This window comes from Eretmochelys imbricata, chromosome 9 (genome assembly GCF_965152235.1).
Source record: "Eretmochelys imbricata isolate rEreImb1 chromosome 9, rEreImb1.hap1, whole genome shotgun sequence".
NCBI classification, from domain to species: Eukaryota; Metazoa; Chordata; order Testudines; family Cheloniidae; genus Eretmochelys; species Eretmochelys imbricata.
Genome location: NC_135580.1, coordinates 8,434,799 through 8,448,252, shown reverse-complemented (window position 1 = coordinate 8,448,252; position 13,454 = coordinate 8,434,799).

Below are 13,454 nucleotides of genomic sequence, written 5' to 3'. Positions count from 1 at the left end.
CAGGCTCACAGCACAGGCAGATGGGCTGGCTGGAGTACACTGGCCTGCTCCTCCCTGTGTGGATTAGGTGGGGTTGGCAGGGGTCCCTGTCCCTCATGGAGAACGCTGCCTGTTCCCACCCCACCCCCTGCATTCTCCAATCTTGCCAGCCTGTGATTGGTCTCACTTCCCAGCGTGGACCCTGCTGCTTCCTGGCTCATGGGAGGGAGGCAGGGATCTCTCCCTGGCTCTGCCACTGACTTGAGTGATCCTGGGCAAGTCCCTCCTACTCTGTGACTCAGTTTCCCCATCTTTGAAATGGGGACGATGATCCTCCCCACCCTTGTAAGGTGCTTTGAGATCCTCGGCTGGACAGGGCTGGAGACGGGGTGGTCTCAGTCCTTGCAGCTGCTGTGAAGGAGGCGGGTGGCCGGCCCTGCAGTCAGCCCCCAGCTCTCCCACCAAGGCCCAGCACAGGGCTGAGCTTTGTAGGCGCAGGGTTACGTGTGGCCGCAGCCTGTGGCGGCGGGGTAGGTCCTCGCTGCAGAGTTAACTTGGGCTGGCACCCAGGGCAGCCCACTTGCCTTGGCCTCACGTGGGTGTGAGCGGCCACCCTGCAACGCCTGCTTGCTGGGCCCTCCCTGGCACTACGCTCACCCCCCGTGTCACCAAACGCTCTGGAGGTGCATCTCCGGGCTGTCAGTGCGGCAGCGAGCCGAGCCAGCCCCGGATTCTTTCCCAGAAACGGTGGGAGAACTTGTCCGCCCTTCTGGGTGGCTGGGGCACTGTGGGAGGGCGCTGCTGGCCCATCGGCACGTGCAGGGTTAGCCAGCGGCCGCAGGGCCCAGGGCTGGTTACCAGCTGAGTGTAAGCAGCACCCAAGCTCTAGCCTAGACCAGCTAGCCTGGGCGTGACGTCCCACCAGGCTCGGGGGAGAGGCTCTGTGTGAGGACAGGAGCCACGTACCAGCCTGCGTGAAGTCTGTGGGGTCAAACTGCAGCCGTTTAAATGGTCCCTGTTGAGCTGGGCTGCTCCCCCGGCAGCTGCAGACCAAGCCTTTGAGAAGGGCCCATTGGCCAGTCCAGGCTCTCCTCTCCTGGGATATGGGCCCCAGCAAGGTCATGGCTGGCAGATCCCTTTGGGGGGCCTTGGAAAGGTGCAGGGATTCCAGGGGGGACACGGCTGTGTCAGCTCCCCAGGCTCCTTCTCTTCCTCAGCCCTGCAGAAGGCCCTGGCTGGCAGGTCCAATGCTTCAGCCAGCCCTGGGCCTGGCTGCTCTGGGAAGTACTTGGGCCTGCAGCTCTTGGGCAGGCCAGCGAGGCCACTAGAAGAGAGAGGAAATCCTCAAGGAAAGGGTTAATCCTGGGGGCCATTCACAAGGCTCTGGCTAAGTGGACCCTAAGCCAAGGCTAGAATCAGCTGGGAGTTGCCCTGTGGCCCATTTGATACGTGCTCGGCCAATGCAGATGTTTGCCCCTCCCGCAGAGCTGAGCCCCGGCCGAGCGCTGCTCGCCAGCCTCCCGGTCACCTCCCAACCCCAGGGCCAGGAGGCTATGAAACCTGGGGGCCAAGCACTGCCCTCCCCGAGCTCCCTGAGAGAACTGGAAATGCTCAGCGGGGGGGCGACAGCCAGAGTGCCCCAGCCTGCCCTCCCCGCTGATAGCGCCTGGCGCTGGGCCATGCTGGGCCCACTTTGATGATGATTAGTGCCCAGGGCTGTAGTGTTTGAACGCTGCCTGGCTGCCAGTGCCCTCTACAGGAGCTTGGAGGCCTGGGCCCTGGGGGTGGGGGGTTATTTGGTGAGCCGGAGCAGCCCCAGACGCCTGCCAGCAATAGTCACCCTGCCTGGAGGAAGAGCCTTGCTCTGCACTGCCAGCGGGGGCGGGGGGACTGGGCACCTTGGCACTGAGTTAAAGCACCAGCTGTGATTGGCAACACATCAACGGGAACCACTCCGGCCGCTTCACCTCCCCCTATGCTTTAACTAAGGCATCCTCAGTCCCCCCGTGGGGATGCACGTGGCGAGGCGCCAAAGGGCACAGATCCGGGGAGTGCAGAGGGAGCCAGTGTCCGAGCAAGCCCCGACCAGCACTCCTGCCTCCCCACCCCGAGCCTGCGCGCCCCACATTGGGCCGTGCCATGCTGCTGTGTCCCGTATTGTGCACTGGGACCTTGCTCCCCAGCTGAAAGTCCAGGCGGTGATTGCCCCATAGCTCTGGGCACTCCTGTGCACATTTGCTGCCACAGTGGGAAGGAACCAGCACGTGAGGCCTTGCGTGAGGCAGCGAACGTCACGCACGCGTGCCATGGCCAGGAGACGAGAGCTGGGCAGAGGCCAAGGAGCTGGAAGGGAATGTGGGAGGGGGAGGGACGTGGCATCTCAGAGCGTCATGCCCTCGGGGGCAGCGTGATGGCATTGTAATTACGTCTAGAGCCAAATAGCTGGGAGTGAGGGGCAGCTGAAGCCTGTCTCGGCACCGTGAGCACCTTGTGGCCTTACGGTTAATGCGGGGCGCTAATTGCACATGTCACTGATCCCAGGGTCGCTCTCGGGGGGCTGTCTGGAGAATTAGGACGATGATGAGTGAGACCCACCGAGAGTCTTGAGGAGTTTTATTATTGCCACGATTGCTGTCAGCGACATCCCAGAACAAGAACAACCAGCTAAGGAGAGCGGCCGGACGCGCCTCACGGAACCCCACGTGCCCGCCGGGTTCCCCCATGAGGGCACAGGTTGTCGCCAGCCCGCAGGCCTGCTGAGGGTTAGGGTTAGGTCCCTTTTTGATGCCCTCTCTACCTCCTTACGCCCACCTACGTGATTAGGTTGTTGCCTCAGGTCCAGATTGGCAAGTCCTGCCCCCTGTGCTGGGCGGCCCGACAACAGTGTGTGTCTGCACAGCTCAAAGGCTCTCTGGCCCGTGCCATTACAGGGTCTGACCAAACAAAGCCTACGCGGGCCAGACAGTGGCTCACCTGAGGGATACGACTAAATCCTCTAACCGAGGTTATTTACTTGGGTTAACTTCAATCAGCCCTAGCGTGGCCTTAGGCTGTTACCAGCACAGGGCCTCGGCTACGTACCAGACATCAGGCTCACTGCAACGCCCCCTTTAGAAGAACCTTCACGCAGTTTTGGGGGGGCTCATGGGGGTGCTGAGGGGATGGCGCTGTTGTGTCATTTGCACTGAGGTAGCCAGCGTCCCAACCCTGAGACACAAATGGTTGTAACACCTGTGCATGGGTCAGGAGCCAAAGGGTAACAGTGTGTGTGTTTCAGAGGAGCAGCCGTGTTCGTCTGTATCCGCAAAAAGAACAGGAGGACTTGTGGCATCTTAGAGACGAACCCATTTATTTGAGCGGGAGCTTTCGTGGGCTACAGCTCACTTCATCGGATGCGTGTGTGTGTGCACTTGTGACTGGTCCACGTGTGTCTCCAGGAGGAGCAGCTCCTAGGGGTGTGGACCCTCCAGGCTGAGGGGGCCAATCCAGCAGATTGAGTGTGCAGCAAGCAGCATGGGGCACAGCGGGTGGTCACCTTTGAAGGCCCAGGGATTGCCCCCCCACACACACACTCTGTTCCCACACACTCACCGCCCCCATAAGCCCCCCCACAATGGCCCCCCACCCTGTACCCCATGGCCCCACAGCCCCCCCATGCCCTCACACACACTGTCCCCCACAGTTCATACACACCCTGTCATGGAGTCCCTGGGCGATGCTCTGGAACTGCTCCCCATGAAGCCAGGCAGGACTCTGGGGCAGTCGCCTTTCTGTGAGCAGCCTGTCTGTAGGACACACAGCTCACACAGCTTCCACCTTCCTGGGTCTGACCTCGGAGCATTCAGCATCCTCTGCCCCTCTGTGTGCTTCCCACAGCGAGTCCGCCCAGGCAGGGTACGGGGGAAGCCAGAGGGTCCTGCCCCCCAACTCCGCAGTCAGACGGGACTCTCAGCCAGCCAGTAAAACAGAAGGTTTATTAGACGACAGGAACGTCGTCTAAAACAGAGCTTGCAGGTGCAAAGAACAGGACCCCTCAGCTGGGTCCATTTTGGGGGGCAGTGAGCCAGACAACCATGTCTGCACTTAACTCCACATACCCAGCCAGCCCAAACTCACTCATCCTCCTCCACCCCCTCCTCCTCTGGGCTTTGTCCCTTTCCCAGGCCAGGAGGGCACCTGATTCCTTTGTTCTCCAACCCCTTTAGCTCTCACCTTACAGGGGAGAAGGGCCCAGGCCATCAGTTGCCAAGAAACAGGGTGTCGGCCATTCTCTGTGTCCAGACCCCTGCACACACCTGCCCTCTAGGGCTCTGCAATGACCATACACCCTTACCCCACCACCTAGATACTGCATAGGGGAAACTGAGGCACCCCCACACTGTTCAGAAGACCCATTAAGAACAGTCCCACTTCATCACACACTCACATCATCTCCCCTCACTGTCCGCCCCAGGGACACCCCCCCTCCACACACACACACACACACACACAGCCCCACCCTCACCTCTACTGCTCCCTATTGCTCACGTGCACACACCCAGAGTGTGTCTCTCTCACACACACATGTAGCCCTTCTAATGTGACCCACCACCAAATCTGCGGCTCACTCCACAGTTCGGGTGCCATGGAGGGTTGGGTTGGGCAGGGCAGGGCAGGGGCCGGGGCTGGATCAGCACAGGGAGGTGATGGGGCCCTGGCCCTGGGGCTAGACGAGCAGCCTGGGGAGGAGAGCCGCTGGGCCCTGCCTGCTGCTGCCCTCAGCATCTTCTTGTTAATGAATCATTTCAATGCACTGCCCTTACGCTGAGCTTTACAAGCACAGCAAGACATACCTGGTACTCGTGCTTGTCAGCTGAAGAGTGGCCCATGAGCAAGAGGACTTTGGCTGGGGCTGGCTATTGCATTACATGCTAGGCTGTTTGGCAGCCAATGGGCTGAAGGCAGGGCTCAGGGGAGTCTGAGCAGCAGGGTAAGCAGATGAAAGGAAAGTTCTTTTTTGACAGCGTGCAGACAAGGCCTGCGGAACTCTCTGCCACTAGATATCAATTAAGCCAGGAAATTGGATAGGCTTGGACGTTTACTATGGAGAAAGAGACCATCCCCTGTTCTATTTGATGGGGGATGCCTTCAGCTTCAGGGCATAACACAGCTTCAGGGCTAATTAACAAATTAACCACCCTGGCAGGTTTAGGAAGACACCTTCCCCCTTGGCAGGTTATTCCCTAATGACCCACTAGGGGGGGTTCTTGCACTTTCCCCTCAGCACCTGGCACTGGCCCCTGCCAGGGTCTGTCTGGGCCAGATGGGCCCCTGGGGTGACATTGCTGGTGTGGTGGTTTGTCAGGGCAGCCTGTCCACCAGCCTGTGTGACTGAGCTGGGACAGTGGGAAGGAGCAGCTACCCTGCAATGGGAGAGACCCCAGGTCTGGGGGGTTCACAGCACTCCCCCGGTGACCCAGGCTGGGCCTCGATGGAGTTTTCAGACACCAGCCCTGAAGCGGGGCGTGTGGTGCTTCCAACAGGGCCTGGCTGGGCAGCACCCTTTGCACTAGTGCATTCCCGGTGGCCTAGGGCAGGCTTTCACATCGCCGGAGATGACCCCAGCAAACCATCTGGGAGGAGAGGGAAATCCAGAGCTGTGCCTTGGGGTGGCACTGGGGCAAAGGAGCAGGTGCCCGCCTGTCCTGGGGCCAGTGAAAGGTATGCCCGCTGTGCCCAGCCCAGGGAGACTTGCCAGGAGCCCTTCACTCTCGCTCTCCTTTTGCTCTGTTTTGGGCACTCATGCTTCTAGGAACCCAGTGCCGGTGGTGTCTGACTCTGGCCCCCTCTCGGGTCTAGGGGAGAGGCACCCACAGGTCTGGCACTGGGAACAGTGCCGCTGTCTGTCCCCGGGGAAAGTGGTGGAGGTGGCAGAGCCTGGGACTCAGGGCCAGGGCAAAACCCACCTTCATGCAAAGCAGGAGCATTCCTGTCTGCCGGGGGCGGGCTGCCATTTACATGAAATGGGCTCGGGCTGCTGCCAGCCCTGCATGCCAGCTTCCCAGGACAGAAGGCATCTGGGCAGCCCACACATTTCTGCCTAAAATCCTCCCTCCCAGTCTGAAACAGACCATGCCCTGCGGCCCAGCCCGCCCCGACCTACCCTGGGGTCTCTTCTCCCCAGATGGCCTGTCGCTTCAAAGCAGCTAGAATCTGACTGGGAAGGTGGAGATCCGAGCCCTGAAAGCCAGGGAGAGAGACTGAAATAGGCCCAGAGGCAGTGAAGACCTGGGTAGGGCCTGCAGCCTGTCTCCCCAGTGGAGTGCCCCCCGCTGATGCATGGGATTGTCACATGCTGTGTAATGCTGCTGGGCCTGTCAGCAGTGACCCCAAGACCATGTAGGCGAGACAGAAATAGCTCTGGTGTGTATTACTGGGGAGACTGAGTGGTGGGGTGACCCCCCGATGCAATCGAGGTGCAGGGCCAAATCCTTGTTTGGTGCAAATGGACATCGGTGGAACCACGCAGATTTACACCCAGTGGGGAGTTGGCCCCCAGAGGCTGTGCCCTACCTGCCTGCCCCTGATCTACATGGTCACATACCAGCCCAAGGCAGCTAGCGGGAGCCCTCCTTTCCCCATGCCCAGGCCCCTGGTATGCCAATAACGGGGCTTCTTCAAAAGCAAAGGCTGGCCCTTATCAGCACAGATGGGTCGGGAGATTACAGGCGATGCTGGGGAGGGGGTGAGCCCGTGCCTGGAACACGGCGTCCAGTCCTGGGCACATCCGCGCCGGAACGTGGCTGATTAACGGGGAGGAGTGAAGAGAAGAGCAGCAGAACTATTTGGGGGGGTGGGGGTCGATTCAGGACACAAGATTAGCACAAGGAAGGAGGCTGCAGGGGGCCTTATCCCCAAGGCTGGGGTGGGCGGGCCAAGGGGTATTCACTGGCAGGGCTGGAATGAAAGGAAGAAAGGCAGAAACTTGCTGCCAATGAGTTTGAGCCCCACGGGATCGTCTGCCCTGTGCAGAGCCCAGCGCCTGGCAGCATGCAGGGCCATTTGCAGGCGGGGAGAGGTCAATCCTGCAGGGGCCCCGCACAGGACAGGCAGGAGGGGCCCAAGAACCCACCTCTTCCTACTCCCTTTTCTGGCTTGTGACAGAGGAATTGCCAGGTGCTATTAGACCAGGGGCCCATCTGGTCCCATCTCCTGTCTCTGGTGACAGCCAGTTCCTGCTGCTTCAGGGGAAGGCACAAGAACTGCCATAATGGACAAACCCGCCCCTCGGGGCAGTTCCTTCCTACCCCATCAGCTCGTGAGCGACTTGTACCCTGAAGTGGTGGGGGGTTCCTTGTCTTATTATCCTCTGTAGTGGAATTATGGATGGTCTCACAGTCTGACACTTGCGTGACTCCTACTAAGTACTTGGCCCCAATGATCCCCAGGAGCAGGGAGTTCCGCAGGTTGGGTGCTGTGTAAAAAGGGCTTGTCCCTCTGGCTGCTTTAGAAGTGTTGCTTGTCACTTCTGCTGAGTGGCCCTGTGTCCTTGTATAGTGAAAAGAAAAGGAGTACTTGTGGCACCTTAGAGACTAACCAGTTTATTTGAGCATGAGCTTTCGTGAGCTACAGCTCACTTCATCAGATCTGTATCTGTGCAAGTTTTTTCATGCAGTTGATAGATTTCCACTCCATACGGCTAAATGCAGTGCCTTGCATAATGACAGGTTTCAGAGTAACAGCCGTGTTAGTCTGTATTCGCAAAAAGAAAAGGAGTACTTGTGGCACCTTAGAGACTAACCAGTTTATTTGAGCATGAGCTTTCGTGAGCTACAGCTCACTTCATCAGATCTGTATCTGTGCAAGTTTTTTCATGCAGTTGATAGATTTCCACTCCATACGGCTAAATGCAGTGCCTTGCATAATGACAGGTTTCAGAGTAACAGCCGTGTTAGTCTGTATTCGCAAAAAGAAAAGGAGTACTTGTGGCACCTTAGAGACTAACCAGTTTATTTGAGCATGAGCTTTCGTGAGCTCACGAAAGCTCATGCTCAAATAAACTGGTTAGTCTCTAAGGTGCCACAAGTACTCCTTTTCTTTTTGCGAATACAGACTAACACGGCTGTTACTCTGAAACTTGTATAGTGAGTGAAGGCAAGTGGGAGGCCTGACTTCCCTTCCCTCCACCACTCACAGGTCGGGTGCCCACTGCTTCGCCTCCTCTCTAGACTACACAGCCGCAGGTCTTTCAGTCTCTCCCTGTCTGGAGCCTGTGCCTGTCCGTGCTGTCTCCTGTCGCCAATCCCCATCTCTTGCTGCTGTTGCCTGTCTGATATGGGCAGCCGCCGGTGCTCCCGGCCAGCCCACGCAGCTGAGTCATACAATGGAGCTAGGATGGTTTCCCCACCCCCTTAGGCCACCCCTGGCCTTTGCTTTCCTTGTGTGACTGCACCTTTCCATTGCCCAGAGGGGCTCATGGAGCTCCCCACCCGGGGGCCCATCTACATGGTGAGTTATCACGTGGCAAGTCGAGGTGGGAATCTATAGCACAACGGCTTGCTGGGCAGCAGCGTCTCGCACGGACCCTGCGTCAGCGGACCGAAAGTCCTGGAGTGCGGCCAAGCTGCCTTATACCAACAAAACGATCCTAGTGACAAGGCCAAAGTTTGCCAGTGATACCAGTTCCGTTAAACCAAGCGTGGCCCTAGCAAACACCAACTCTCCCCTGGGGACAGCGGCCTGCCAGTGGAGGGATCCTTTTCCGTGGGCCTGGGAGGTCTGTTTTGGCTTCTTTTGCTGTCCAGATCGCTGGGGCAGGCAACCCCTGGTTTGGTTTCCTGGCAGGCCAGGGCTCTGATCTGGCAGCATCCCTCCTGGATGCCAGGTTCCTGGCATGAGCATGTCTGCTGCTGCGTGCCACGAGGTTGGACAGGAATGCGCCCGCTGGCATCGGATTTCACCCGCGTGGGGTCTGTTTCCTCCAGATTTATAGCAAGCGAGGCGCTGTCTTTCTTGAACACACCTGGGGGAGCAGATGCCTGAGCCAGGGAAATGAACTATGTTCTAGGGTATAACAATGTGTGAGGATTTTATTGTACCCTCGCCATAAACCAGATTATGCTCAACAATAAAATACCTGAATCAAAACAGGGAAAGCACTGTTAGCTTGCAGGGGAGAACTGCCTGTACCTTACAATCCTAGCCTCCGGCTTCCTCCTCCCTCCCTCCATGGCTTGGGTGCACCAACACAAGGGCAAGGCCCTGAGTGCAGCTTGCATGTGAGAGCCTGGTGTCCCAGTGGTGCTAATCCATCGAATGGAGACGCTTTAGGGAAAGAGACCGACCCCTTCTTATTGTAGGCAGCATGGGCCTGCTGGCCATAAGTGTCCCAGACATCTTATCTAAGGGCCTCAGACGCATGGGTTAGAACAGGGGAGATAGCCGGGAAACTGTCTCTCATTGTGGGTGCCGGGTGTGTGAACATCTGGCCTCCAATTGCTTGTTCCTCCAGCCCTTGCATGTTCCCTGGCTGCTCTAATGCTGGAGGGAGACTGGGCAAATGGTCCCAGTTCATCCCAATCCCAGTGTCCCATAATGCACTGCACAGAGGTGTGGGGGGACTTCAGACTGAGCTGGGAGGAGAGGAAATGGCTCGCAGGGTGTTAGAAATGAAGGGGGGAGGTAGCTCTCTTTTATGGACACCCAGCCAGGCAGTTAGCTATGAAATCCCTGTTGGTAGCTATTCTCTACTTGCTTTACCTGTAAAGGGTTAAAAAAGTCCATAAGTAAAAGGAAGGGAGTGGGCACCTGACCAAAAGAGCCAATGGGAGGGCTAGAACTTTTTAAAATGGGGGGAAAAACGGGCCCCCTTTGTCTGTCTGTTATTGTTCTCCGGAGAGAGGGGACAGAGTAGAGACAGGGCTGGAGCTATGCTGTAAAAAGCTTTGGGTCAGGTATGAAAATCATCAGATCCTACCTAGAAACTACCCATTTGAAACCCCAGAGATGGAAGTAGATCCAGGAATGTCTAGGGAGATGGGATTCGGTTTCTCTCTTTTATTTCTTTATGGCTTGTGGACTCCTCTGTGCTAACCCCAGGTGCTTTTGTTTTGCTTGTAACCTTTAAGCTGGACTTCAAGAAAGCCATTCTTGATGCTTAATCCTTGTAAATTTTTTTTTTTTTTAAACCTAGCAAAAAGCCTATGTTCCAGATGTGTTTTCTTTCTTTCTTTCTTTTTCTTTTCTTTCTGTTTTTAATGCAATTTACACTTTTTAAGAACAGAATTGGATTTTTGTGTCCCTAAAAGGTTTGTGCGCATGTTATGTAATTAGCTGGTGGCAACAGCTGATCGCCTTTGTTTTCTTCTCAGCTCTTCCCGGGGGGGGGGGGGGGTTAAAGGGCTTGAGGGTGCCCCACAGGAAGGAATTCCCAAGTGCGCCTTCCTGGGTTCCAAAGGGGCTTTTTGCACTTGGGTGGTGGCAGCATCTACCCATCCAAGGTCAGAGAGAAGCTGTAACCTTGGAAGTTTAATACAAGCCTGGAGTGGCCAGTATTAATTTTTAGAATCCTTGCAGGCCCCCAACTTCTGCCCTCGAAGTGCCAGGGTGGGGAATCAGCCTTGACACAGGGGGTGGCGTGTTCTTTAGCCCAGTGCTCTGAAAGCATTCCGAAGTTGGGCTGGGCGCAGTCATTGCTGGGAAGGGATGGGGCTGGGCAGGTCTGGGTTTATGGTGGAGGAGGCTCACGAGCTGCCAGTTCTGTGCCCAAACAGGCTGTTTCCTTCCTTTAATGTAAATCTGTTTATTGTTGCTGGAAGGAGCGAAGTCCAGGAGGGTGGGAAATGAGGGGTGCAGGGCAAGGAGTGGGATGCCTCGAGACCCAGCCAGGGAGAGGAGGCAGGGTTAGGACTAAAGTTTGCCCATAGGACCAAGCACAGGATTGTTAGCAAACTGATGCCTCCAGAGCTGGGCTCATTCAGCCAACGAGATGTTCTAGGAGCACTTCAGCAGACCCCAGCCATTGCACCGGCTCTGGCCCCAGCCCTTCCTGGCTGGCAGATTGAGCCAGGAGCACCTAGGACCGTCAGCGTCTCCTGCCAGGAGGGAATGCCACATGCCCGTCCGGACACACTCCAAAAGCTGCTGCATGGGGCACCCTTGCCAGCCCATGGCAGGGTGGGTTAGCCAAGCTGTCCCCTCCCCTCAGCCAGTGCCCCCTACCAGTGGGGTCTCAGACTGGGACTGGCAGAGACAGTGCTGTTCTCGCTGGGACTGGTTCCTTATCTGGGGCCTGTCACGGAGTCCCTGGGCGATGCTCTGGAACTGCTCCCCATGAAGCCAGTCAGGACTCGGGGGCAGTCGCCTTTCTGGGAGCAGCCTGTCTTCAGGACTCACAGCTCACACAGCTTCCACCTTCCTGGGTCTGACCTCGGAGCATTCAGCATCCTCTGCCCCTTCGTGCGCTTCCCACAGCCAGTCCGCTCAGGCGGGGTCCTGGGGAAGCCAGAGGGTCCTGCCCCCCAACTCCTCAGTCAGACGTGACTCTCAGCCAGCCAGTAAAACAGAAGGTTTATTAGACGACAGGAACATGGTCTAACACAGAGCTTGTAGGTGCAGAGAACGGGACCCCTCAGCTGGGTCCATTTTGGGGGGCAGTGAGCCAGACAACCATGTCTGCCCTTCACTCCATGTCCCAGCCAGCCCCAAACTGAAACTCCCTCCAGTCCCTCCTCCCCTGGGCTTTGTTCCTTTCCCGGGCCAGGAGGTCACCGGATTCCTTTGTTCTCCAACCCTTTAGCTCTCACCTTGCAGGGGGGAAGGGCCCAGGCCATCAGTTGCCAGGAAACAGGGTGTCAGCCATTCTCTGTGTCCAGACCCCTGCACACACCTGCCCTCTAGGGCTCTGCAATGATCATACACCCTTACCCCACCACCTAGATACTTAAGAACCGCCTAGGGGAAACTGAGGCACCCCCAAACTATTCAGAGGAAACATTAAGAACAGTCCCATTTCGTCACATCTCTCCCCCCTTCGAGATCGAACTGAGCGGGGTCATTTTAGCCGGTGACCTGGGGAAGTTCGAAGCCACCAACATTCCCATGGATGCCCCAGCATCTCTCCCTTTCCTTGGTAGGAGTTACCCCAGGCCCTTCCAGTTTCACGCCCTCCCTTAGGTCAGGGGTGGTCCATAGCACTTGCAGGCCGCATGTGGGAAGGTTTATGCGGCCCGTGCCCTTTGGCCACCCCAAAACCCCAGGGGGTCAAACTGGGATTGGGTCTTCTCCGCAACAAGCTGGCCAAACACAGCCACTTGTTTATCAGACTGTTTAACTTTCTTAACAGCTTTCACTTCATCTGAGACCTTCTCAAAGCTATCCACACTGGACCTTTCAACAGGAAAGTCAGTGGATCCATTCACAACAGAAAATTTCTGGCTGTTAGGAACTGAAACTTTCTTGATTAAATCACTTTCACACCCTTCAGTTGCAGTAAACTGTTTGCAAAGACTCCATGAGGATTCCTTTCCTGAGGGCTTTTCTATGCAACAATTCACCCCTCACAGAAATTCTGCTCTTACCCTCTGTGACAATGTGACACAGCAGGGAGGGGGGAATGTGCCCTGGGGATGGGAGACCTGAGAGCCTGTCACCTAAGCCAGGAGGAGGAGGGGGAGGTAACACCTCTGACCAGGAATGTGAACAGAGGCTGCAGAAGGGAACCTGCTGGGGGGGTTTAGTTTTCAGTTTGGTGCTGGGTGGAGGAACGCAGGGAACCCCAGGGCTGGGGTCTAAGCTCCCTGCTCCCCCAGAAGGACTTGACTGAGGGGTCCTGGTTGTACCCACAAGCTCTGTTTGGGACTGTGTTCCTGTTGTCCAATAAACCTTCTGTTTTACTGGCTGGCTGAGAGTCTCAGTGAATCCCAGGAAGAGGAGTGCAGGGCCCAGACTCCCCCACACTCCATGACAACTGGTGGCAGCCGTGGGATGTACTGCACCCCGTGAATGGTGCTTCCTGCAGTAAGTGACTGGAGAACAGTAAAAAGAAGGGGGATTGACGGGGACCAGGCGTGCTGAAGATTCAGGGAGAGACAGTTTCAGGGAGCGGTTAACCCCTGGGAGTGTGTGACCTCAAGAAGGACTGGCACACGAGTTTTTCCTGGAAACCGTGGAAAGCTGCCCGGCCTGCGAGTGGCCGGCAGGGAGATGTACACTAAACGCCTTAAGAGTGACCTGGTGGAGCTGTGCAGGCAGAGGGGGCTGCACATTGGGAGGTCCACCAAGGAACAGCTGATTGCCCAGTTGGAGGAGAGGGATCGCTTGGATGACCTGATCCCTGTCCCTGAGGGAAGCCGCCCGCAGCGTGGGCCCTGGGGTCTGACCGGGCTGGGAGGGGTCAGACGGCTGCCGAGGACATCCCGAGACCCTTCCTACCTATGCCTGGGGGAGGGGTTGGGGGAAGCCCGGTGAATACCGAGGGCACCCTGACCCCGGCAGCC